Source organism: Alligator mississippiensis, chromosome 7 (assembly GCF_030867095.1).
Source record: "Alligator mississippiensis isolate rAllMis1 chromosome 7, rAllMis1, whole genome shotgun sequence".
Lineage (NCBI taxonomy): Eukaryota > Metazoa > Chordata > Crocodylia > Alligatoridae > Alligator > Alligator mississippiensis.
Window position 1 is genome coordinate 40,525,954 of NC_081830.1, and position 26,376 is coordinate 40,552,329.

Genomic DNA, 26,376 nt, shown 5'->3' on the forward strand with positions numbered 1-26,376 from the left:
ACACCGAAAATGTATTAAAGACCAAAATATCCAATTCCCTGTGGGTGTACACTTCTCACAACACAACCACTCTCTGTCTAATCTCTCAGTTTTAATTCTCAAAGGGAATTTACAAAACATCTTTCATAGACAAGCCTGTGAACTTCACTTTATAAATCTACTGGATACAAAAAATCATGGATTCAATATAGACATTGAATTTATGGCACAGTATAAGCTGCCTAACATCTGATAACCCCACATTTTGCCAACGGCATTCTATCACCAGGTCAACATTCCCCCTTCCTCCATCCCACTTACCTGACTCACACCCATTGTCTCCAATGCCCTTTGATCCTCACTGCCACACATTTGCATTTTCACAGACCTGCAATTTGAATATTGGCTTTTATTCCACCACGGAGAACACATAACAACAGCAGGCTATCCCTATGCCTGAAAAAAGGTGTTTGTGTCTGAAAGCTTGTAAAGAACAATTTTTCCATGTATTTAGTTGGTCTAACAGAAGATATCACACATGAACGCCACATGCCCCCGGAGGCTGAGGGGGCATGGCGAGCTCCTGCAGGTGGTGGCACGTAGTGGGAGCATGGCGGCGGCAAGCGGGGAACTCCCGCAGGCAGCCACAGTATTTTTGGTGGTGGGGGTGGTGAGGGCTGACCAGTGGTCAGCGACCACTTGCAGACGCCGCCAGCAGTGTCCGTGGTGGCCAGCGATGATCGCAGACCGCCCACAGGTGCTGCTGGTTGTGTTGGTGGCGAGGCGGGGTGGCAAGTGGGGACCACCCACAGGTGCTGCTGGCAGTGTCGGTGGCACCTTTTTTGCAGGGCATGCACCGCTATGCCTAGGGGGTGCACATGCAACCATGTCCACCCCCTACACATTGCCAATGATATCACATTTACACAAAGAACCTTGTCATTCCAAATGCAGGCACTTCCTACTATTGCCTTAATGCTCTCAATTGGCTACACTAATATAACAAGAACTGTTTTCAGTATTCCTGCATCAGATTTAATTTTGTCCCATGAACCTGATTGTTATTTCTGACCTTGGATTGCCTGAGAATAACTTTTATTTTACCAGTCGTTAGCAAGTTTCTCAGCCTCTAAGTACTCCCTGCTTTTTAGTTCTCATGGGAAAGCCATATTCTTCACCCAATTTCTGTTGTTCCTGGGGCATACCTTTCTTTGAACTTTCAAGGACACTGATTTAAGAAACAGATGTATGATACTTACCATAGTTTGATGCTTCAATCTCAGAATTGTTCTTTGGAAAATATAAATAAGCACTTTAGAGTCAAACCCTGCAGTGGGGTAGAATAATTTGGGGTTTTGTTAGCACTGTTTATATATAGACATTTCTTAAGTGCCATTAAGTGGAGTAAATTAAACCTTCTGCATGATATACTGAGAGGTATATCATGAAGAAGCAAGATTCTTTTTTTAAAAACTCATCCCCCCACTCCTCTCAAAGTAAAACTCTTCTTAATTTCATGTGATCAGGAGCCTTTACCAAAATGGAAACGCAGATACTTTAATTAGACATGAAACCACTTCACAGATCAGAAGCAAAAGTGTTCTTGTGTCCCTGATTGGCAGTTTTGTTTTCTTTTGCTTAATATGTGAACTTTTTTTAAACATCTGTTCAGGGCTTTTTTCTTAAATGGAAAACTTCTTGAAATGTATAAGAAGTCACCAGGTGCTTGGAGTTGAGATATATATAATCTTACAAGCTTTTTCTTTTATTGTGAGCAAGAGCTCAGTCAGTGGAGGGTATATCCTGCATTGTTTGATACACAAAATACTGTGCAGAGCCTGTGGTCTTTGAGGGAGCATTGTGAGAAGCAGGAGTGTTTGTTCTCATTAATCTTTGAGTTGAGTCAGTTCTGGAGGGAGTGGTGGTTCCTGAGACCTCAACAATGGTGGGATTATCTGAAAAAGAGATATAGTGCATGTTCTTTGACTACGTCTGTTTCTGGACGTGTCACCTGTATGTATGCAAATAAAGGGATTAGATTATGCATCACTCATTTTTCTTCCACTGGACAGTTTTCCTGTATATCTGTTGTTCTGCACTGAAGTTAGAATGGGACAGCTGGGGACTGGAGAGGGGGAGAAAGTGTAACAATAGCATAGATGAGCTATGAATGCCATTATGACACCTTATGTGGAGTTTGACTAGTTTTTGTTTTGCTCAGTTGAACAGGAGACCAGGATCCCCTATCACTTGGTTGAATGAAAGTCATCTGGATCTTGGATTGGCATTTGGCTTGGACACAGGCTTTACTTTCTGGCCTTACCTATCTCCTACATCAAGCAAGTCAGGGGTAGTTGAGTAGGTGGTGTTTTACCCTTCTGCCTACTGGCAAAGCAAGACACAAAAAATGATGCTTTCAAGGGCTGTATAAGTTCTTTGTGCTTTTATGGGCCAAGAGGAATTCTATCTTTAAGTATAAGTATCCTGGACATGGATACAGACACACCTTCCAATGAGACTTTAGCCTGGCTTGAGAGAGGTAGCAATCCACCAGCAGTTAGTGCTGACCTAGTGAAGGGGCACTTGGAGGGGCTGTGGACGCATTTAAGTGAGCAGGCCCCTATGATCTTCACCCAAGGGTACTAAAGGAATTGGCTGGTGTCATAGCGAAGCCACTGGCACAACTGTTTGAGCGCTCATGGTGCTCAGGGCAGGTCCCAGAAGACTGGAAAAAGGCCAGTGTGGTCCCTATTTTCAAGAAGTGGAGGAAGGAGGACCCAGGTAATTATAGGTGGTTAGCCTCACCTCTATTCTTGGGAAGACCTTAGAAAAAATCATAAAGGATCACATTTGTGGGGGGCCAGCAGGTAATACAATGTTAAGGGGCAAACAACATGGGTTTATAGCAAGCATATCCTGCCTGACTAACCTAGTTTCTTTTTATCACCAGGTCACAAAGAGCTTAGATGCAGGAGTAGAAGTACATGTTATTTACTTGGATTTTAAAAAGGCTTTTGACACAGTGTTGCACTCAATTCTTACAAGTAAACTAAGTAGCTGTGACATGGATTTTTTTACAGTCAGGTGGGGGGAAAACTGGCTTATGAGATGCACACAGAGTGGTGGTGGATGGGTCAGTTTCTACCTGGAGGGATGTGGGCAGTGGTGCCCCCCCCATAGGCTCTGTCCTTGGACGAGTGCTGTTCAATATCTTCATCAGTGATTTGGATGAGGGTGTAGAAAGCAGTCTGTCCAAATTTACAGACAACACCAAACTATGGGGTATAGCAAACACTAGAGAGTAGCGAGTGAATTCAGGCGGATTTAGATAGACTGGGGAAGTGGGCGGATCAGAATAGGGTGCAATTTAACAATGGTAAGTGCAAAGTGCTGCGCCTGGGGAGAAAGAATCTCCAATACACCTATAGACTGGGAAGTACCATTCTATGTAGTGCAGCAGTGGAAAGGGATCTTGGAGTCATAGTCGACACAAAAATGAACATGAGTCACCAATTTGACAAGGTAATAAGTAAGGCTAACCACATGCTTTCCTGCATTAGTAGGTGCATCATGAGCACGTCTAGAGAAGTGGTACGTCCCCTCTATGTGGCATTGGTGAGGCCGCAGCTGGAGTACTGTGTCTAATTTTGGGCACCACACAAGCTAGAAAGGGTTCAGAGGAGAGCTGCTCATATGGTTGAGGGCCTGCAGGTAAAATCCTATGAAACCACATTGAGGGACATGAATCTCTTCAGCCTCTGCAAGAGAAGGCTGAGAGGTGATCTTGTGGCTGTCTACAAACCCATCGTGAGGGATCGGCAGGGAATAGGGGATAGGATGTTTACCAGGGGACCCCTCGGGGTTACTAGAAACAATGGCCGTAAACTGAAGGAGAGTAGATTTAAATTGGACATCAGGAATAAAGTCTTTATGGTGAGGGCTGCCAAAATATGAAATGGGCTTCCAAGGCAGGTGGTGCTCTCCCCTACCTTGGAGGTGTTCAAAAGGAGATCAGACAAGCACCTGGCTGGGGTTACTTGACCCTAATGCTCTTTTCTGCCCAGAGCAGGAGGTTGGACTCGATGATCTAATAGGTCCCTTCCGACCCTAGAAATCTATTAATTCTATATGTGACAGAGTGACTATTGTGATAGAAACAGCTACCACACAGTTTGTCACATAGCTTGATATGAGAAAGCACACTCCAGCTTATATTTGATGTTAAAGCACTAAGATTTCAAAGGTATCCAGGGTGTTTTGGTCTGTGTGGTTGTCTTTAATCAAAGGCCTCCCTCTCCTCCTTGTTAGTGGAGTAGGAATGAAGTGGGAAGGTCTGTGAACTGCAGATACAGCCTCCCCCCACCCCCCCCCCCCACAAAAACAACAACAAAAAAAACCCCATACACACACAAACCTGCCTCAAACTGCATGAAAGATTGTTCAGAAATTTGAATTTTGCACTCAACTACTGTGGAACCAGTAAAAGAAATGAAAGTAGCGCCAATTAGCAGTGCAAAACCATCATTGCTTCGGAAGGTCTGATCAACTGTATGTCAAGTTCCTCTGAAGAACTCTACCTGTGTCCTGCAAATACTTTGGCTTATTGGGAAGGCCAGAAGAGGAACACAGGGGATAGATGAGGTTTAGGTCTTCGTCCAGGGCACATTAATATAATGAAAAGCCTCCTATTAGCCTCAGTTAGCATTAGATTGGGTGCCTTAAACTCAAGTATACAGTTTTCTAAAAAGTGATAAAAGGCCATTTGGCTTTTTCTGCTTAAACAGAAGTACCTAAAGATTTTCATGGAGTGAAATGAACTTGCCCCTGAAGATGCTTGTATTGTAGATGTATTACAGATACATCATATGAACTGGTTCCCTGTTTTTGATGCATTAAAAGGTGCCTGTCAAATAAGATTGTGTGCTTGGATGGAAAAATAAAGCCTGAGATGTGCTACAAACAGTGCTTGAATGATAATGAGAATGGCAGCTCATTAGGATTAGCAATGCAAAAAAGGTTCCAGTTAATGAACAATGAAAACATTTTGGCAGTTGCAGGGTTGATTATTGCACGGCTGTTCATGCTGCTGTAATTTAAGCATCTAACGTGGCTGTCTGTTATCAGTTTGGATTTTGAGAGGTTTATTTTTCCACCAAAACATTAGTTCTAAGAAGATACTTGGTACATAAACTTGCATCAGGAGGCATTATGGTGGGTGGGTGTGTGTGTGTGTGTGTGTGTATGGGAGAGGGGAGAGGGGATGGTGTGTGTGTGTGTGTGTGGGAGAGGGGAGAGGGGATAGTGTGTGTGTGTGTGAGATAAAATTTTCTTTATGATTTTTATAACTTTGAAAATCTCTGCCAGAGAACATGGTTAAAAAGAGGTCTTGAGAATGAATAGGAATAGAAAGGGTGTTTCATTCTCAAACAGTGAATTATTTTGGGTGCCTAAATTTTGAGATGCATAAGTGAAAAGTTTTGAGAAAGTATTAAACCACTCATCTGTCTGCAGATCAGTCCCTGTTAAGGTATCTCCAGTTGAGAACTCGATGGTGTAAGTGCCTGAAAATCATTAAAGAATACACTTGTTTAATTTTTTTTAACTTAAAAATTCTGGTATTATATTTTTGTTGTAATCTCAGATACCAGCATAAAATTGAATAAAGTTCCTCAGTTTGTATCTCAACAAGTCATGGCACCAAGTCTGAATACCTTGGCTTTGAGGCAGATGGGATTTGTTTTTTCTATGGTGCAAACACGTTGAACTGCACAATGGCTGTTTTCCATGACTGATGCAAGTGTAGGCCAATGGATATTGTTGTTAACGCAAAGAGGAAGAGACTACTGGCAGCCTCAGTTCTGGAGTCAATATCAAACTCCCACCCCAACATCCCCGTTTTTGTTGACTCCTAGGGCTAAATTTGCCAGGAGTCTAACTTTGTTATAACTCTATTGCAGTCAGTGATTATCCTTGGTTATCCTGGGAATGAATTTATTCCCTCATTTTAGTTGAAGATTGTGCAGCACTGCTGGACTCATGAAATACTTTCAGACAAGAACAAGAATGTAAAGCAGTTAAATCTTGGACAAATACAACCTGTCACTTGTAGTGCAGCTCTTTATAAAAGATGGGCATTTCATGGGTAATGTTGATCTACCCAAATCTGAAGCTACTTTATTAAGTGTAGAGAAGTTAACACCCATACAGTTGAGTAGAACATCATGAACCATATTTTTAATACCTTAACTGCAGACTACTCCCACAAACAACAAGAATTTTAGCATTGAATTCAGTAGAAGCATGCTAACACTGAGCATATTTAAAATATCAGTTTCCTTGGTGCCTAAACATTGAAGGATGATAATGTTTGGACCAGGTTTCTATTGTGATAAATACTCAGAAACAAACAATAAAACCTAATATACCTAAGAGGAATTCTTCCTTTTTCCTTGGCCTACAAATTGGGTTGTGAATCTCATCAGACTAGAGCTGGTCAGGTTTTTTGGACAAAACGGTTTTGTTAAAAAATATTGACTCCTTCAAACTGAATCCTTTCGTAGGAATATACCTGATTCTATGAAACTTTCACTGAGAGAGAGAACTTCTCAGGGAATAATGATAACAAGTGGAGCAATATCCTTGTTATAGCAGAATAGTTAGGAGCTGGGTGATTTGTGTATTGTCCTAGGATGGCAGAGATCCAGGTCTTGGCTCATGCTCTGAATCAAGGATTGCTATTATTTGCTATTCTATGAGCATGCTCTTTTCTTGAGGTTGGGGTGGGGTGGAGGGAAGGGAAAGAGCTTTGAAAGTTCTTCGTTTCATCTTGATGTGGAGCAGGATGAAATTAAAAATCCCTGTTATGTGGAACAGAAATATTGCTTAACACTTTTTCAGCATTTTCAATTTTCAGCTGGGGAAAAAGATCAAGAATTGCTTCATCGTTCTCCTGATCTTGACTGAAACAACAAGACTGTAGATATGTACAAAGAGCAAAACAATTATCTAGGTATATTGTTGGCAAGTGGCTTAAAACTGAATCTTCACTCAAGTTTTTACTTTTCCAAATGGATTCATTTAACTTTAAGTGTTTCAGCAACACAACAATCATCATCTTCCTCTGATTCAGTGCCCATTGGTTGAGAATGCTGGTTATCCTGGCACCAGGATAGTGGTAGGTGGAAGTGAATAGGGGTACTAACTGACAGTAACATGTACTAGTAAAGATTTTTAATATCGCACCTTCAGGGATAGTGAAATGAGTTAGGTGCAGGAATTCCCCAAGTCAAAATTATTTCACTCTTTACAGAGTGGGAAGAGTGCCTTCAGAACTTATGTGCCAGTCAAAATAACTCTTCAGTAGCACTTAGGGAAATGTAAGTGCTATTTCAGGGCTCTCCCTACATTGATACTTGCTCATCTTTTCCACTAGTAGTTTCAGCTCCTTGGTAATGCTCCAGCTGCTTTGGTTCATATAACTTTTTCCAGTTGGACTGTGCGCATCCCCTTGACCTGTGCTTTAGAATCAGCACTTCATGGTAACCCCTTCCCTGTGTAGCAGATGGTACAAATAACCTGACCTGTATTCCAGTGATCATTGCACAGTTCAAGAAGCTGCCAGGTAGTTGGCTACATGATCTGACTTGTGATAGTTGATGATTAGTTGTGGAGTATGATGTTTCTTGACCATTAAAGTGGCAGAGTTGGTCCTAAGTAGAGGGAATGTTATTGCTGTGAAAATGGTACAGGGTTTAATCTGTAGGACTCTCCCTTTACCTTGTTATTATCTGTGAGGAGAGTTGCTCTAATTTGTGTTTAGGAAAGCTATATGCATCATTCTACTGAATGTTTAATTCCAGCTAGAAGAGGTTTTTTTGCTGTGTTATGGGAGTGGAATGCATTACTGCTGATATCCTTGCCACCATCCTCTATATCTTATTTACTGTAAAGATGGCAATTTTTAATGCACACAGTGTGTAGTAGAGCTGGTGGAAAGGCAGACAATCTGCTGACAAAAAGAGTCAGTTCAGTTTGCTATGACTATTTCTATTATGCTGTTAATTCAGTGCCAAATCCTTAGCAGTGCTTAGTTTCCTCAACTGCCATTGGCATTGGTGGTATAGGTTGTAGCTGTGTTGGTCTAAGCACATAGGCAGACAAGGTTCTTTGGGTAAATCTGATATTTTTTTATTAGACCTACTCAAATAGTTGGAAAAACTTTTCTTTGCAAGCTTTCAGCTACAAATACCCTTTGTCAGGCTGAGGAAGCATCTGCAGTTGGTTGGAATGAATACTAAAGAAGCCAGAGGCTGGCATGCATCCAAGAAGGCCAGTCAGTGAAGATGTGGGTCTGCAGGGGGGAGTTATGCATCCAGGGGTGTGGGGTCAAGGAGCTAAAAATAGCCAAGTCAGGGTTGGCGGTGGGGGTGTGGATTAGGAAAAGCACAGCCCTCGGCTGGGGTGAGCAACTATGGGCTTTCCCAGCACCTGGCCTGGCCTCTAAATGTGTGCAGTCATTCAGTAGATTGGGCTGACTTGTTTCTGATCCAAATGAGTTGATCTGAGTAAGTGAACTAACTTAGATCAAGCCTGCCATTTTTGGCCTGATGTAGCCTGCCTGAATGCCTGCACAGATGGACAATTAGATTGATTTAATCCTAGTTAGGTTCATATAAATGTAAAGTCTGCATGTACCCAGAAACAAGTCCTGTCCACTGTCTCCCACCAGACATGTCAGAGACCAGCATTTAGGCCATTTAGACACCTTGGGATAGCCTTGACTGTGTGCTCCTAAGAAGCATTTTAGGCTCTTTTTTTTTTTCAGAAGAGCCCAGGAGCAGACCTGGGCTGGAGAAGAGGAACACCAGACTGGCACTTGATCCTCTTCAAACTGCTTGGGACAACTTGCAAGCCATCTTCAGTTTAAGCCATGGCACTTCCCAGCCATTCAATGGTTCTACTGGTCTCTCCCAGTAGGAACAAGCAGGCAAGGTGTATTTTGTTCGCTGTGTACCTGAGTTGGGGAGGGAATCCATTTAGTAGACATGTCCTATCCATCCTGAAGAACTTCATCGTTGGCCGAGTTGCTCAATGTGATGCAGCATGTGGGTGGTAGAACCTGGATACACATTTTGGTGTCACCTTTTGACTCCCAGTCTTTTACCCTGTCCACTATATAATGCTACATCCCCATTGGTAATTCTGATGTTTTAGCCATCCAGTCAGGGTTCTGGAAGATTATCTTGGAATTTAGAATATTCACCATAAAATACGTATGATAAAGGGTGAAGGACCAATCTTCTTAACTTTTGGCATGGTCAGATTTCCATTTAACTTGTTGTCCCTTCATATGTCCAAGATATCCAGGATCTTTCCTGCAACCTTAATATTGCATGATGATACACAAATTAAGTTACAGCCAGTGTGAGGGGAGGTTCCTCACCCCTGGATGAGTTGCACCCATTCTTTGTGCCAGTACTTTCTTGCTGATATTTTAGGATTTTTGTGCAATCCCATTACAGTACAGCTGTTGGGTTTATAAAAGCTTTATGAATACTCCAAAAACCTTGTTTAGGTGCTTGCATAGAAGATAAGCTTGCTTGAAAATCTGGTTCAAATCATGAGGGTCACACACTAGGGAATGGGCTCTTTGTGCTTTGTAACTGCATAAATTTTGATGGTTTCATTTTCATTTCAGTGGCAGGTTCTCACCATTATGTTTTGCCCCCATAATTATATGTGCCTCCATTGTAGAGAGAGGGCTACATGAAATCAACATCTAATGTGAAAGATCTGTATTTCCACTGTAACCCTTGCTTATATACTTCTAGCTGTAGTTCTACCACTGTCATGTGTTTGTCCTGGTACTAATTTAAATAGTTGAATCAGATGTTGTTGTTGCCCAAAGCAAGTGCATTTAGATAAAGAACGATAGTTGAAATAAACAATAGCGTTTGGTAGATATGCTCATTAATATCAAACAGCTATTTTCCTTAATGCAATTAAGTGTAGAAACATCTTGGCTATTTTAATATATTTAATCAAATCACACCTTACATTTTCTGGCAAATTACACTACATCCTAGTTCAAATAACAAGTACGTTTTCTGCTAGGAATATGCTTAAATTTAATGAAAATGTAACAACTGTCATATTGAATCTAATGTAGGTGTTTATTTCAGACACTTCAGATGCTTTGTTTAATGCATTAGAAAAATTAATTGTATGCAACTGTAAACAGCAACATTGCATTGAGCATTACTGAATTAGCCACGGGATTCAGGGAATGACTGAGGGGACATAGCAGGTGGGTATTAAAGGAAATAAAATGTTGTCAATTAAAAAAACATTTAAGTTATTACTTCATCCCTTGGGAAGGCTCCCAACCAATTTTGGTGATTTTAGTCATTTTCCTACTTTGTAAAACAGTACTTGCACTCTGTTGTGGCTGTAAGAACAGTTGGATCCATGTGGCATAGAATACATTAAAATGAGTACATACAGAATTTCATATTAACCATGTGGCATATACCGTTATAGGCCAGTGTTTCAAGAAATGACTATTGATTTGGAAGAGGCAAAGATTTTTATGGGTGGTACATTTTATTGGATCAAATGCATTGTTGGGATAGACAGACCTAGACAAGCTTTTGGGCACCAGCGTATGCTTCTTCAGCTCTGTGGGAAAGAAGCAGATATAGCAGACCTAAATGTCAGATGGAACTTGGGCTTGGGTAAAACTACTAGGGCTTCAGTAAAACTACATATGTAAATAAAAACAGGAGCCATCAGGCACGAGCAGGTAAGTGGAAGAGCAAGGTATAGCAGGTAAATGGAAGAGCAAGTCTCTTCAGGAGAGTCATTATCACCGCTGAAGTGCAGAGATTAGCAAATATTAGGTAGATTATAATGGCCAATGTAGTTAATTTAAGTCAAGTCCCTATATTAAGTCCCTGGTTCTTATTGTCTAATATACTAATGAATTTTTTGGTTCTCGGCTCATCTTTTGAAGGTGTTTTGTAATTTTCCCTTGAGCATGAGAATTGTGAGGTCAAACAGGATTTTTTTTTTTCCTGTAAAAGAAAGAAAAATGTTCTCCTGCCTGGCTTCTGGTGTCTCTGTCCTTCATCTTTTTTCTGTGATTATTAATTCTGATGCATGGTTTGACTCAGGTGTGAGGTCATTCAGTTTTTGGGTGCCAAACTTGAAATATGTTAAGAGCTAAATTTTACAGGTGTTGAGTGCCCCATTTTAGGAAAATTAAACCCCTATAAGGTCTTTCAAGAGGGGCATCTAAAATCATAACTCCTGAAAATCTTGCCATCATTTTTACACCTTTGCCCAGCAGTCTGAGGACTAGAAAAATGGGAAATATATCTATAGCTAAATACTGTTTATATATGTCAACTGTAATTAGTCCAAAGGGTTTGGAACTTCAAGTTTATTTAATTATGTTTAGGTGACCATACAGAACTGACCTAAACATCTTTCTAATGGGGAAATGTCATGAAAATAGGTTTCCTTTTAAGGTTTCTTGGTTTGGACCACTTAATTAATTAAATACAAAACAAATCTCTTACTGGTCCCAAAAAATTAGGGTTTCATTTTAATGTGTTCTTCCATGCTTACAATATTTTGTGAGGATAAATTATTTGCACCCTACCTTTGCCATTTACTTATATGCCATTTATACTTGTAGCACTGGCTTTCAAGTACTTGAAAATTAAAGGCTAAACTGTTTCACTATGAAGGGATAGCTAGGGGCTACCCACCCCAGTCCACACCTGCTACAGAGGGTTTGTGATTGTCCCCTAAAATGCATAAATTCTCCTTCCCTCAACAAACCCCATTAAATAAATAAAAGTATAAAACATAACAGGGAATTAACAAAAATACTTTGTCCTGTTCTTCATCCCTGCCAAAGAGTGCCCTGGAGTGTCACCCTTTGGCAGCACCCACCTGGGTGTGTGCACAGGGAAGCTTATTGGCTCTGTAGGGCCTGCAGTCTAGCTGTGTCTTTGGCCCTCAGTTTGGGTCTGGAAAGTGCAGAGACTACCATTGTCACTGGCTACCACATAAAACGCCTTTCCTTGCCCATTTCCTGCTAGATTATACTACCACCTTGCCCTCAATAGCATCTCAGCATTCAATAATATTCATGCTTAACATTAACCTGGGAAACATACTACACAAAAAATATTTGGTTTGGAAAATATGATGATTAAAACAGATGAACCCTGACATATTTGCTTGTAACAGTGTCACAGATGAATGTTAGCTTAATTTCCCTTCCCCAGCTTCAAAGGGGGAGAGCCTTGCTTGCTTTTACATCTGTCACAGTGGAACCTAAACCGGCAGCCCCCCGCATGGGTGGAGATTGTGTGAAATCAGAGTGGGTGTTCTGCAACTGAGAATTAGTTTTTACAAATTTACCTAAAAATCCTCTAATAACCACACAGTTGCAAGAAATGAAGGAATATTTATAAAGCTTGCCGCAATTCATAGATTCATAGATTCATAGATGTTAGGGTCGGAAGGGACCTCAATAGATCATCAAGTCCGACCCCCTGCATAAGCAGGAAAGAGTGCTGGGTCTAGATGACCCCAGCTAGATACTCATCTAACCTCCTCTTGAAGACCCCCAGGGTAGGGGAGAGCACCACCTCCCTTGGGAGCCCGTTCCAGACCTTGGCCACTCGAACTGTGAAGAAGTTCTTCCTAATGTCCAGTCTAAATCTGCTCTCTGCTAGCTTGTGGCCATTGTTTCTTGTAACCCCCGGGGGCGCCTTGGTGAATAAATCCTCACCAATTCCCTTCTGTGCCCCCGTGATGAACTTATAGGCAGCCACAAGGTCGCCTCTCAACCTTCTCTTGCGGAGGCTGAAAAGATCCAGTTTCTCTAGTCTCTCCTCGTAGGGCTTGGTCTGCAGGCCCTTGACCATACGAGTTGCCCTTCGCTGTACCCTCTCCAGGTTATCCGCATCCTTCTTGAAGTGTGGCGCCCAGAATTGCACGCAGTACTCCAACTGCGGTCTGACCAACGCCCTATAGAGGGGAAGTATCACCTCCCTGGACCTATTTGTCATGCATCTGCTGATGCACGATAAAGTGCCATTGGCTTTTCTGATGGCTTCGTCACACTGCTGGCTCATGTTCAACTTGGAGTCCACTAGGACTCCAAGATCCCTTTCCACCTCTGTGCCACCCAGCAGGTCATTCCCTAGGCTGTAGGTGTACTGGACATTTTTCCTCCCTAGGTGCAGCACTTTGCATTTCTCCTTATTGAACTGCATCCTGTTGTTTTCTGCCCACTTGTCCAGCCTATCCAGGTCTGCCTGCAGCTGTTCCCTGCCCTCCGGCGTGTCCACTTCTCCCCATAGCTTTGTGTCATCTGCAAACTTGGACAGAGTACATTTCACTCCCATGTCCAAGTCGCTGATGAAGACATTAAAGAGTATCGGTCCATTAGCAGAGAGCAGAAGTGCACGTATTTTAATTTTAGTGCAAATAATTTTAAAGAATATAAGTGTGACGGGCTATCTGGTAATGATTTGGCCCAGGGGATTTGAAAGGGTAAAAGATGATTGGAGGGCTTGGGATTCCCTTTCCTCACCAATCAGGCCTCAGAGACTCACCCTCCATGTCCCCTGATTGGTCCCAGGGTCACCTGGAGGGGGATAAAAGGGGCAGCACGGCTGACTCGAGGGAGACCAGCGAGGGACCACAAGGAAGGAATTTCAAAGAGCTGGCAAGAGCTGGGGCAGTGGGGCAGGTGCGGTTGCCCCAGAAGCACCTGAAGGAGTGGCACCTGCAGGCAGCAGTTGCACCCTCAGCAGCACAGTGTGTGGCCGGCAGGAGAGGCTCCCGCTGGGCTCCAGGATCCCCTACAAGAGGCTGTGGCAGGAGCGGCTCCCCAGCTCCAGCAAGGATCTGAACCGCGACCTGAGAGGTCCCAGCTCTGCTTCCAGCTCCTCCAATAAGAAGCTTGATGTGAGGCCAGGGCTCCTGGAAGGTCAAGACCTCTAGCAGCCTGGGGCAGTACTAGTACTAGCACTGGTGGCCATGTGGTAGAGTTTCTGCCTACCCTGTGGGAGGTCTGAGTTCCAATCCCAGCTGGGATGACTTGGGGGGAGTGAAATGACAGGGAGAAATTCTTGTTGCAGTGGAAAGGGGTCATTGTGTTTTCCCTCTTTCCCCCCCGCCAGGTACTATATTCCCACCCGCCCTATATTCTTTGTTATTGACGTTTTGTATTTTGTGCCTTTTATATTTCACCAACCAGTATTGTTTGTTCTGCTGTTTGTGTTTTATATTTTGTTAACCCTACCTTTTGTCAACTGAATGAATATGTCTATGACTGTAAGTGTCTAACCTTTATTGAATCCTGCCCCCTCGGGGCATTGTAGTGTCCCCTATAGCCCCTGGTTTATAGTGGTTATGTTCCCAGTACTGTTCTCTCATTAAAAGGTATATGGTTAAGTCCCCATTAGTGATCTGGCTCTGTTCTATAGGGGGAGGAGGGTCCGTACACCTCCCACAGTGCTTGTGCACCTGCTTTGATCCCTTCAGTTGGAGAGGGGGTATCTCTTGGAGTACTGCCTGTGTTACATAAAGTTTTCCCCTAATTTATATATAGTCACTGGTGGTAAATTTCATTCTTTTACTCAACTTGTTTGTCTGATCAGAAAATCAATCTTTTTGAAGGGTTCTTAGAACAGCAAGGGAAAAATAGGAATCTTCCTGTGGAAACAGAGATGCTTTCTTAAAAAAGAGAACTGGGCTTTAGTTTTGGCTTTGCGTCCAACATATTAAGGTTTTGGCTAAGTTACCTCACCTCTGTGCCTTGGTTTCCTGCTTGTGAAATGGAGAAGATCATACCAGTTTGTCTTCATGAAGCACTGGTGAAACTTTTAAATGAAAAGCTAGAGAAATTTTAGGTTGTATTGATTTGCTGTTGGAGTCTATATTGGTATATGGAGTCTATTTGTTGTAATACCGGATGTCCATGCCTCTTTATGAATTCTGTGCATGCTCTGAACTTCATTTGTTAATATCTGTCTTTTGATAAACTAATGGTTGTGGGAGATTAGAATAAAGGCCAGTGAACAGATGTAAAGTTGAGAAAATTGTGTGTGTGAGAGAAATTTCCCCCATGTCTCATCCCACAATGCAACTGTCACCATTACTTTTGCAACCACACATAGTAGGATTTGCGTCTGACATCAGAGTAGTTTTATGCAGGTGTAACTCCCTTTATAAGCTTGTTTCTGATTTAAACTTTGAGAGCAGAACTAGGCTTAGAATAATCAAGAGCCCTATATGTTTACTGTGTTTTGATACAAGAAAGGCTATTAATGGCAGTGTCACTGGCTCTTTCCTCCTCTCAGCAATAACTGAAGATTGCACAATGATTGGCAACAGTTTTTCTGAGTTGATACTGTTGTCCTGTGGGGCCAGGCCAACTCTCAGAATCTCAAAATTGCGCTATTAGATGGGAGGGTGTGACACAATTGCACGCGCGTGCGCACGCGCACACACACACATGCACACACACGATCAGAGGGGCAGAAAGCAGAGATTGGAGTACAGCTGGGAGGTCAGTAAGACAAAACCCAACTCGGAGTTTCAAAATAACAGGTTTATTAAACAGACAGCCCCACGAAATTATTGGTTCCTACACACACAATGGTAGCAGGAGAGAAAAAGGCTTGGTGGAGGGATTGAAGTTAAGGTGTGTAGGGACAGAGTCCAGGTCCATCACTTGGGGAAGGAAGGTGGGTGATAGCTACCTATCCTGGGCTGTGAGTTGATCCTCAATGGCCAGTTGGGGTCTTCTCCAGCAAGGTGTTGTCCAGAGAGGGTTGCTGGCAGGGTCTCTGGGTGGTTAGGTGGTGTGGTGTAATGCTGGTCCAGATGGAGAGGGCATCCCACTGGGTCTGTCTTCACTGTCCCCTTTTATAGGGGCAGGCCTTCTATGACTCTAGTGGCAGGGACATGCCCAGGCAAGAGTCTGCCCCTGGTGTACTGAGCATGTGCACTCCAAGCTAGGATGTGCAGTTCCAGGTGTCTGTAATGGTGGGTTGGCTGGTTTCTGCAGCAGTCTTTGTCTTCCAAATCATGAGCCAGGGAAGATCAATGCAGGGTGATGGTTGGGTCATTGAGTTGATGGTTCAGTCATTCAGAGGGAGCTATTTTTAGACCTATTACCATTGGCTCTCAAGCACCCTCATTCATCTCCATTCATTCAGGAACCAATTTACATGAGAGGAGGGTCCTGAGTCGCACAGTTACAATATATTGCATAGGGCAGTGGACACAAGATGGAAGCTTGACATACAAGATGGAAACTTGACATTACTTTACAGACATGGGCATAAATCATATAACTTTAATATAAAACAGTAAAAAATAGTACAAACATAATAGGAACATAATATTATACAATATAAAACAGTAAAAATCAATACAAACATAGTAGAACACTATTTACAATATAGAAATGGGCTTATTACAATAATAGCATACAAGAACTTACCTTCGCTTACCTAGTACTACTTGTAATCACTTATAAGGGATAGAGAGGGCAGAGAGAAAGTCTGAAATGGTTAGGGGAAAGGTAAGGAGTACATTTTTAAATAAAAAAGAAGAAAAACTGGGGGTTTTGCTACAATACCTCCAGGCAAAGGGGCTAATTTCTTGGAGGAATTAGTCTCTTAGGTGAAAGAGTCCCAAGGTAAAGAAATGTAGCACCAGAAGCTCAGTCTGTGAATGAAGACATGCATCAGATGTCAAGGCCACAGACTGCTCTGACTGGCAATGGAGAAGAATTTTAGCCAGTACAAGTATAGGAATCTATGGGCATTGAAGGACGATGGGCCCTGAGGGCAGCCGTGATGCTCCCTAGTAGTTATCTTAATCCTGCCCTGCTCTCAGTTGAGCCTCTCAGGGTCTAATCCCGCTGCCTTGTCTATCACTCATTGTTGGTATAAATAAAAATGGGAAGCTGCCTTCAGAGGCTGGTCTGCTGTGGGTGCTCTTCCTGTACTCTGTCCTCCTTGGGCTCCACTTGGCCTGCTTGATTTGGGGTTCTGATCCCTGCCAACCTCAGTTTTGGCCTGGGGCTCCAACCCCAGAGCCCACAGTCTCTTGGCTTGGGGCTCTGACTGCTGCTGACCTTCAGTCACTCTCTGGGGCTCTGGCCCATCTAGATGCTAGCCTTCTTCATGGGGCTCAGACCCCTCTGACCCTAATTGCCTCACAGGCTGAAATCATGGACTATATCCTTTCCTATAGCCACGCCCATGCCTTGCAGGTGTTACTCTGCTGACATTTGCCTTACTGTGTAAGCCTCAGCCTTCTTGTTTTCTTAGCCCACCCCCAGGCCTACTTGTTCTGGCCTGTCTCTCTTGGCCTTAGCTGTGTGTCTTGTTCTCTGGGCCTCTGGCCCTGTCTTTCTCTTGTCCCAGCCAACTGGTGTCTCCGACCCAGGGAAGGCTGCTCTCTGTTTGTCCCAACCTCCCTGTGGTCCCTGACCCAAGTGACATTGCTTGCTTTCTTTGTGCCAGTCCCCTGGGATCCCTGACACTTCCTGGGCACCCATCAGGCATCCCTGTAGCCTCCTTACCACCACTATCAGCCACACTCAGTCCTCCAGTTCTCTATGCCAGCTACAATAAAACCCTCTCTGGGGTCTCCCAGGGTCCCAGTGACTCCTGCTATGAAGCTGCTGGCTCTTGTAGTTTCCCCAGCTACTTGTGTTTCCTGGGTTTTACTCCACTGCAGCTTGGGCAAGCACGAGTTCTGCCTAGTGGGAGTCACAACCTGACCAGGCTCTCTGGTTGAAGGGTCAGGCTTTTAGTGGTCTGTGCTCCACCCCTATTGAAAAACATCACTTTCTCCTTGGCCATGGATTTCTAATTAGCCCCATACTTAGCCAACCCTTACACGCTGTAACTTAAGCCCTATGCACTGAAGTCAGAAGCTCCAAGGAACTAATGAAGAAGTGGGGCTATACCCCTGGTTTAACCACCTGTGACTGCAGCACAGAGCCTCAGGCTATGCAACACTTTCTGCAGTGCCCACTGCTTGAAGGCACATGTACAATGAAAGTACAATGCCAAGTACAATAAATGAGCACAAGCATGTTTCATAGTTGGTAGGGTTGGAAGGGACCTGAGCAGATCATTAAGTCCGACCCCCTGCCATGGCAGTAAAGAGTACTGGGGTCAAACGACCCCAGCAAGGTGTTCATCTAACCTCCTTTTAAAGACCCCCAGGATAGGAGCCAGCACCACTTGTCTTGGAAGTTGGTTCCAGATCCTAGCTGCCCTGACAGTGAAGTAGCACTGCCTGAATCTACCCTCTGAATCTACCCTCTAACATCTACCCATGTTGTCCAAATGTAGTGTAGAGACACAAGAAGAAGAAACTTAAGCCCCTGCTGCACTTTAACACCTTGTGATTTTCCCTGTCTGTATGTTATTTGGTGGCTGGCTCTTGCCCACCTGCCTACCTGCTTGCAACTCTTTGGCTTCCTACTTTTCAAGTAACAGAGGTTAGGGGTCCCTGCTGCAGGCATTCTCAAGTTGTACAAAACCAAAGATAGCTCTTATATCCTAACTACCTGTGGTTACCATAGACCCAAGAGAACAGAACTCCTATCTGACGTATTGAATTTTCTCCCCCACCACTCATGTTACAGTCTATTGGATTGGCCATGGGTTGCCAGTGTAATTTATATCAACCTTCAGGTGATTCTGCCGTATGAGGAGAATAGCCTGATGTATGCTCTTTATCCATGGCTGAGGATCTGGGGAGTGGGCCTCATTGTTCTGTGCTTTAAGGTACTGAGCAAGAATGACGAAAAACCCCATTTTAGTACTCTCTCTGGAAGAGCAATTATGTTGGCATAATATGGGTTTCTGTCCTCATCTAGTGGTTGGAATATTTAAAAGGAGAATGAGTTAACACTGTCTTCAAGCTCTGGGCATATTTGTTGAGTTAAGACCAAAAAGGCCTATGCTTTTTCCAGAGGTCATGGGTTTAGTCCTTGCTGATGATCTAGTCAGTCTGGCTTATAGTCAAGCTCAGTGTAAGTCACCCAACTGCCCTCACCTTTGTTGTTCATCTGAAAATAGTCTGCTTAATAGTTAGCTGCTTCTATAGCTTGAAATCGTAGACTGGAAATGTCCTATTGCTGACATGTCTACTCACGATGCCCTAGTGCAGAACAAGCCATGAGCTGGTGTGTCCAAACATGTTATTTATATTGTATAATGCAAAGTGGACATCAAGACTAGGTGGGGTTTTTTCTACATTGCTAGTTAAGGTCGACTCTCAGGGTACTCTTAACCTGAAACTTGCCAATCCTGTACACTGGACACCTGGTAACTGTCTTGACACCAAAGACTTCTCTGACCTTTGAGGCATAGGATCAAACCTCCTCCTAGCCCAACCCTTCCTGCAGTACAGAAGTCCTTCAGCAGCAATCCCACAATTCCTTGTTCCTGATTTCCAGGCCTTCTGTACTCCACTTCCTCTCTCTATACTGCTCATAATTATAGCCAATCAAAAAGAGACAGGACTGGTTCCTAAAAGGGCTTTTTGATTGTGGAATAAGAGGCAACCCAGCATATCTGAAGGTGACACAGAGCACACAGTTGTGTTTTAACTAAGTGGGACAGCTAGCATGGCTCAGACTGGTGGTGGGTGACTCTCACAATAGACCTTAGACACCCTGTAAATCTTATGGAAAAGATGATCTTGTAATAGGCACTCTAAGTGGAGGAGTAGGACAAGAGAAAAAGATCTATTAATGTTGGTAGTGCCTAGTGTAACCATCAAAATAAGGCATCGTATGGAGCTTCTTGATTATTTTTGTATGGTAATAGAACAATTCTTCCCTACAGAAGCTAATTGACATATAGCTTCCCCCCTGCCCCTTCAGAGATTTGAGGAGATCCTATATAGCATCTTTGGTGACTTTTCCAAAAATACAGCATGTCTATGACTAAATTTCAAATGAGTGAAGTATTTTGGCAGAAAACAGAGTCTGACCCCTCTTGAAGTTTTACTCGTCAGCATTGCTGACAGGAGTAAAAAATAGCTCCCATTTATTTTTGTCACTAAAGTGAGAAGATAGATCTCTGAATACATCAAAGATATGTTGAGTAAGGAGGCACCATTTTTAGACTCACTTTTCTGACTATAATTGTACTCAAAGAGTCTTGAATTTCTTGAACCAGCATCTGTAATTGTACCTTGTTGGTCTTATCCCAAGAGAGAATACTACTGCTAGGAGTATTGACAGAGTACAACTGCCCATTGTTTATTTTATTACTGTTGCATTTTAAAAGTTGTTTGTGAGATCAAAGTTCTATTCTGTTTGGAATTGTACAAATACCTAATAGCAGTGATCCCTACCCTGATGACCTCATAGTCTACATAGACACGGCAAGCAAAGGGTGAAAAGTATTGCTCTTATTTTACAGATGAGGAGCTGAACCATACAGGTTAAGAGACTGAAGTTCAGACTAAAATCCTGCAGCAGAGCTTAGAAGTGAACTTGGATGTCCTGTGTCTAGTTCAAGTCCAGTGCTTTTTCCAGAAACTCATCTTCTTATTTTGCTAACACTGATGGTTTGAACATTTGGAGGAGTCTGAGTCCATATTAGGGAATACATAAGCTAGTTATCATCATCATCATCATCAGTGCCTCAAAGTCGAGGACAATTGTCTTCCATGATTGCCTTTTCTGAGTCTGAAGATGCTTGATGAGGTCTATCCAGGATTGACAGACTTGCAGCTCAGGCACATGTTTCAGTGTGAGAATGGGAAGCTCTGGGTTCTTGATTCAGTGCATAGCATACTGTTTTTGCCACTCCTGCTTTTCCATCTGTTGTCATCGTAAGATTTCAAAGTACCAAGTTCCTTGCAGCAGACTCTTCATCTATTTGGGCAGTCCTGGGTGGTAGTCTCTCATAAGTTGATGTTGAATTTTTTCAATTTAAGTTTGAGGACAATCTTGGAGTACTTTCCCTGCCTGCCTTTTGAGCGTATGCCTGGACTAAGCTGGGAGAATAAAACTTGCTTTGGGAATATGGAGTTAGACATCTGGATGATATGGCTGGTCCACTGAAGTTGTTGTCAGATGATCATCACCTTGATGCTTGTGGTGTTTGCTTGTGAGAGGACACTAGTGTTGATGTGTCTGTCTTCCCGCTGCATTTGAAGGATCTTCCCCAGGCACCACTGATGGTACTTCTCCAGCATCTTGAGGTGTCTCCTGTACAGTGTCCATGTCTCAGCTCCATTCAGTAAAGTGGGGAAATACTCATCGTACCCAGAGTCTCATCATGAATCTGTATGACCAGAACTGGAAACTGCTCATTAAGAGCTTGTTGATGGAATACCTTAGTCTTCTGAATGATGTGTCAGTTCCATTTTCTTGTATGCCTCAGTAAAGATGCCTGAAAATCTGCTTCCGAGTGAGTGCACACTACAGCATCATAAGCATACTGGAGCTCAGTGATTGCGGTTGTGGTGGTCTTGGTTTTGGCTTGAAGTTGCTGAAACTAACCAGCTTACCATCCATTCAGTAGTTTAGATTCACTCTAACTGGAAGCTTGTTGGTGGTCAGATGTAGCATCATGATAAGGAATATCATGAAGAGTGAAATCTGTTATTTCATAGATTTCATAGATTTCTAGGGTCAGAAGAGACCTATTAGATCATTGAGTTCGACCCCCTGCTCTGGGCAGGAAAGAGCACTGGGGTCAAGTAACCCCAGCCAGGTGCTTCTCTAATCTCCTTTTGAACACCTCCAAGGTAGGGGAGAGCACCACCTCCCTTAGAAGCCCATTCCATATTTCGGCAACCCTCACCATAAAGAATTTCTTCCTGATGTCTAACCTAAATCTACTCCCTTTCAGTTTATGGCCATTGTTTCTAGTAACCCCGAGGGGTCTCCTGGTAAACATCCTATCCCCTATTCCCTGCTGACTCTCCCTGATAAGTCTGTAGACAGCCACAAGATCATCTCTCATCCTTCTCTTGTGAAGGCTGAAGAGATTCATGTCCCTCAACGTGTTTTCATAGGATCTTACCCACAGGCCCTCAGCCATATGAGTAGCCCTGCTCTGAACCCTTTCCAGGTTATCCACATCCCTCTTGAAGTGTGGTGCCCAAAACTGGATGCAGTACTCCAGTTGCAGCCTCACCAATGCCACATGGAGGGGAGGTATCACCTTCCTAGACCTGCTCGTGATGCACCTACTAATGCAAGACAGAGTGCGGTTGGCCTTACTTATTACCTCGTCACACTGGCGACTCATGTTCATTTTTGCATTAACTATGACTCCAAGATCTCTTTCCGCTGCTGTACTACATAGAATGGTACTTCCCAGTCTATAGGTGTATTGGTTATTCTTTCTCCCCAGGTGCAGCACTTTGAACTTATCTTTGTTAAATTGCATCCTATTCTGTTCTGCCCACTTCCCCAGTCTGTCCAAATCCACCTGAATTCACTCCCTACTGTACTCCATAGTTTGGTGTTGTCTGTGAATTTGGACAGGGTGCTTTCTACACCCTCATCCAAATCACTGATAAAGATATTGAACAGTACTGGTCCAAGGACAGAGCCTTGTGGGGGGCGGTGCCCCTGCCCACATCTCTCCAGGTAGAAACTGACCCATCCACCACCACTCTGTGTGCATCCCATAAGTCAGTTTCCCCCCCCACCTGACTGTGAAAAAATCCATGTCACAGCTACTTAGTTTACTTGTAAGAACTGGGTGCGACACTGTGTCAAAAGCCTTTTTAAAATCCAAGTAAATAACATCTACCTCTACTCCTGCATCTGAGTACTTTGTGATCTGGTGATAAAAAGAGACCAGGTTAGTCAGGCAGGATATGTCTGCTATAAACCCATGCTTGTTGCTCCTTAACATGGTATTGCTCGCTGGTCCCCCACAAATGTGATCCTTAATCATTTTTTCCAAGGTCTTGCCAAGAATAGAGGTGAGGCTAACCAGTCTATAATTACCTGGGTCCTCCTTCCTCCCCTTCTTGAAAATAGGGACCACATTGGCCCTTTTCCATTCCTCTAGGACCTGTCCTGAGTGCCACAGTGCTCAAACAGTTGTGCTAGTGGTTTTGCTATGACACTGGCCAATTCCTTTAGTACCCTTGAGAACCGCCACTTGCATACCATAATGGAGCAGGCAAAGAATGGTGATGAATTTTGGTGGGAATCCATGCTTCAGAAGGATCCTTCACAGTGTTTCTTGGTTGACAGGGTCAAAGGTTTTCATGAGGTCAAAGAAAGCCACATAGAGAGGTTTATGTTGTTCCTGAGATTTTTCCTGCAGCTAGCAAGTAGTGAAGATCATGTAGGTTGTTCCTCTTGATGCCCTAAACCCACACTGAGATTCTGGGAGCAGCTTTTCATCAAGTGAAAGGAGGCAGTTCAGGAGGGTTCTCGCAATGATATATATTCAATGACATCAATATGCAATGTTCAGTATAAACTAGAGTATATTCAGTGACATCAGGTGTCAGACACATGGCTTGCAGCCAGATCTGGCCTGTGGAGCTGTTTCACCTGGCTGGTGGGTCTTCCAGGAAGACTGGGATTTGTGGGGTGGTGAGGTGAGTGGGAGAAGGGCCTGCTGTGAAATTTAAAGTGACAGAGCCCTGGTGGGCACGTGTCATCATCAGGGGGGCAAGTTCTGGCTGTGATAACCCTCATGCCACTGCTTGCCCTGCCATCACTGCCACTGCCCAGAAGGCTCCTTCAGTCCAGGTCCAGACTGTTAGGAGCCCTGTGGTCTGCAGCTGGCATGGGAGTGCAGGTGAGTTTGACACTCCTGAATTATATCTTGCTTGTAGACTCAATGGAAAATAGCCAATGGATGAATGGTTTCTTTTGCAGCAGTCACTGTCTGTTACATCCTTCCAGCTCCACAAAGCTGCATACCTAACATGCTTCATCCAAGTGAAAATACATTCTCTCCATAAAAGGCAAATTAGGGATATGAGAAATGGGACTCAAGTCCTGTTGGCTATGGTCTCTGGAAAAGCATCTTCATCCAGAGAACTATTTGTAGACCAGGCTGGATTCTTGCACGGGAAGACTAAGTATAATGAATGGTTGTTCATTAGGCAACATGAGATGATGAATAGGCACTAACCAGTGAATTGAGAAACCATAGTTTTAGTCTTGGTTTTTCCAGTGAGTCTAGGCATGTCACTTCAGCTGTTTTCACCTCTTTTTCCTCTCCCATTGTCTGGTAGCAGAGACTTGTCTCATTATATTTTCATGTGGCACAAGGTTCTGATCTTGATTTGGTGTCGCAACATGTACTAAGAAACAAGAAGGAATCATCTTTGTGTGGTCAGCTGGCTATCCTTTATCATAGCTACAGTAACTGTACTTGGACCCTCTATGTAGATTAGAATTCTTTCTTGAGTGCTGCTCATATACCAGAGGGTCTTGGGTATGCCTAAATGAAATATAAGTTCATAAGGAGCAAGAACTCCAGGCTTTGGTTCCACAAGAGGTGACCCTTGCTTTAAATGTTTCATAATGTCTTCATCAGTGACTTGGATGAGGGCGTAGAGAGTACCCTGTCCAAGTTCGCAGATGATACCAAATTATGGGGCAAAGTTAATACACCAGAGGGCAACGGATCCAGCCAAATCTGGACAGGTTGGAAAAATGGGCAGAATGAAATAGGATGCAGTTCAACAAAGATAAGTGCAAAGTGCTGCACCTGGGCAAAAAGAACCACCAACACACTTACAGGCTGGGGGATGACCTTCTCAGCAACACAGCAGCAGAAAAGGATCTTCAAGTCATAGTTGACTCCAAGATGAACATGAGTCGTCAGTGTGACGAAGTGATCAACAAGGCTAACCACACTTTATCATGCATTAGCAGATGCACGATGAACAGGTCCAGGGAGGTGATGCTTCCCCTCTATGCGGCAATGGTCAGGTCGCAGTTGGAGTACTGCATTGGAGTCAACTTTTGGGTGCCGCGCTTCAAGAAGGAAGCAGAGAATCTTGAGAGGGTTGAGAGGAGGGCCACTTGTATGGTCAGAGACCTGCAGGCAAGGCCCTACGAGGAGAGACTGAGGGACCTACATCTCTTTAGCCTTCGCAAGAGAAGGCCGTGAAGTGATCTTGTGGCTGCCTATAAATTCATCAGGGGAGGGCAACATGTAATAGGAGATGCTCTATTTACTAGGGCACCCCCTGGAGTAACTAGGAACAACAGCCACAAATTGATGGAAAGCAGATTTAGGTTGGATAGTAGAAAAAACTTCTCCACAGTAAGGGTTGCCAGAATGGGCTTCCAAAGGAAGTGGTGCTCTCTTCCACCTTGGAGGTCTTCAAGAGGAGACTGGAAAAAGCACACAGCTGGGGTTGTCTGACCCCAGTGCTCTCTCCTGCCCAGGGCAGGGGGTCGGACTCAATGACCTACTGAGGTCCCTTCCAACCCTAACATCTATGAATCTATAAACCTTGAATACTTTGGATATGCTCTCAACAATTTCTGTAGCTTGTTGCAAAAGGTTTAGATGATTTTAAAAAGACTATAAGGATTTCTACATACATACACAGCTGTTGAGGAGAGTACAAAAGAAAAAATGCTAGACAAAGGAAATTTTAGCTTGGAAGGCTCTAAATTTGAGGGAACAAGGCAAATGCCTCACTGTCTGTCTGTCTCATAGTTTCTTTTGGTCTAATAGCCCAATATGAAAGGGAGTGAGTTTGACATGGAAGGGGGAAGGTTGGGAGGGGTGATGTGTTCTGGCTACAAATGGCTAAAATCACTGCTTCCTGATAGGAACTTTCCTATACACAGGGGGTGCCTCCTGCATTAGTTAACAGTCATTAAGCCAGTGACTCACTGAAATTATGTATAGGCATCATGTGACAATAGCTGAAGATCAGGCCCCAAAAGTTGCTTCTGTCATTAGGGGTTTCCGGTTCCAAGAAGTAAAAAATTAGGCAAAATAATGTAGAAGCCAAACAGCACTCAGGATATTGGAAACAATATAAAAAGGTAGATAACTTGGAGTGGGAGCAGAAAACCAAAAAGACTTGTGTCAGAAGTGTGCTAATTATATTTGGAGTTATTTTAAATAGTTAAGGGTCCAACATACTTTGCTGGATTTTAAGTACTGCAACATTGTAGTGAAAGAAATTTGAATCTGCTAATTACATTTGCAGTGCCTGCTATCCTATCTAGAATCAGTATATTGTTCCTCAAGTGCTGGATTTCCTAATAAATACAATTGTGCATAATCATAGTGATATTTAGCTTGATTTTTTTTGCATGTGAGGAGCGTAGTTTATATATTAATTTAGATAACTATACAAAATTTTGGCAAT